Below are 2,061 nucleotides of genomic sequence, written 5' to 3'. Positions count from 1 at the left end.
CAAATGGTTGAGATTGCTGGCTCTGGAGTGGGACAAACCCAGGTTCAAGTCTCAGCTCTGGCACTTTATTGCTAGGGACATTAACCTGAGTCTCAGTTTCTCTAAAATGCAAATGATCATAACAGAAAGCCCTTCAACAGCCTGTCAGAGTTAAACACAATAATGTACATCTCGCACTCAGTGCAGCGCCGACACAGCACTCAGTAATTGTCAGCTCTGAGCACTGTGGGGGCAGGAAGAATGAGATGGGGCTTGAGGGTGGCAGGGACCCAGCCTTGCAGGGCCTCGTGAGTGTCAACCTGGTAAAGGACATGGGCACAGAAAGCAGACAGCGGACCCCAGATCCCAGGGACGTAGTCAGCACAGGGAGGGCTGAGGGGTGGTGCAGCTGGTAGGTCACGCGCTCCCTGCACTCCTCTGGCGCAGCCTGCCTGCCTCGCTCCTGCTGGGCCTTGTGCCTGGTGGAGCACCATAGCAGCTCTGAATTGAATGAACCAGGTGTTCTGGGACCTCAGGCTCTTTGTGACATGGGGGGAGGGCCAGGGCCTCCCCTCTCCCTTGAACTTGCTGACAGCTCATTAAACCGGATGCTCTGATGACCTAGCTGGAAGCTGTGTCCACGTATGGGTGAAAACAGGAATTTCTGCCTCACTGGGGGTCTTGGCCAGGTGAGCAAACTCTCCTGTTTGCCAGGAAAAGAGGTCAGGGCTCTGGCTGGCTCTCAGCTGGATTCCAGGCCTGCAGGCCCCTGTGTTGAGCTCAGCCCATGCTACTGCCTTCCCCTTAGGTCTTCACTGAGCACTGACTGGGTGCCAGGGGTTTGAGCCATGTGCCTTGCCACCACCCCACCCTGAGAAAAGAAGGAGCTGGAGCAGGAAGGTGAGAGGTCACAGTCCAGAGAAGCTGGATTGGAGAAATCTCCAGCGGGCAGAGCTGCCAGTGTTTGGGCACAAATGGTCACTGGGCCTGAGGAGGAGAAGGAGTCCAGACTGCTGCGGGAGGTACATCACTGAGTGGGAACTTGCGGAGAGAGGCAGGTTGGGGAGGAGAAGTGGGCAACTGCAAGGATTGCAGCATCGGGGTGGTAGGCAGCTATGAAGCGGGAGTGGGGCCACTAGAGCACAGGCAGGTGGGGCTGCAAAATGGGGGGTAGGAGGTATTGGGGGGTAATACCCTGCCCTCCAGACTCTGCCTCAGAGGCCCTCTCCTGCCATGCAGTGCACACTTCTTTACCCTCACACCCACCCTAGGCGACATGGCTCCTGTCCCCTCCCCACACCCTATAGCCTGACCCTCCAACTCCCAGCCAGGAACCGAGAATGCTTTTCTTCTGGCCCTCCTGGGCTCTTCTTCCAAGTTCAACCTTAATGTGCAGCCTGGCTGCCCAATTTTAAGTTCTCCAGGCCCTGTAAGACCTGTAGCCCAGCGACTGGCAAGACCTGTAGCTAATAGAGTTAGAAACTCAGGAGGGGTGGGGCTCGAGTCAGAGATGCGGGAGTCATCAGAGCAGTGGGATGGCCACTGCAGTGATGGTGACAGCATTCCCAAAGGAACGTGTGTCTAATGCAGAGGGCCTACAATGGTGTCCAGGTGAGCATTATTTAGAGGTGACCTGAGGAAGATGAGCGTATAAAGGAGTCTGAAAAGGAGTGACCCAAGAGGAAGGAGAAAACCGCATGTTTGAGGTCGTAGATGCCAGGGAGCCTGTGCTGAGAGGGGAGCTTGGGTAAGGGGTCCACTCCCAAGGGGTCAAGAAGGTGTCGTCTGAAAAGTGCTCTGAGTTTGGCCACAACGACACCCTCAGAGACCTTGGCAAGGACAGTGTGGGGCACAGGAGGTGTTGAAGGCAGCCTGGAGGGCAGAGGGGAAACAACTTTACCAAGAAGCTTGCCTATGAAGAGTAGAAGGAAGGGGAAAGCAGTGTCTAACAGTCTTTTTACTATTTTTAAGATGGGCAAGACTCGCACACAACTGAAGTCTGAGAGGAAGAAGTGAACTGAGAGGGAGAGACTGAAGATAGAGGAGAGAGAGAGAGAGCAGTGAGGACTCCAGGGGGTGGGG

This window comes from Elephas maximus, chromosome 7 (assembly GCF_024166365.1).
Source record: "Elephas maximus indicus isolate mEleMax1 chromosome 7, mEleMax1 primary haplotype, whole genome shotgun sequence".
NCBI classification, from domain to species: Eukaryota; Metazoa; Chordata; class Mammalia; order Proboscidea; family Elephantidae; genus Elephas; species Elephas maximus.
Note: the sequence above shows the minus strand (reverse complement) of the source record.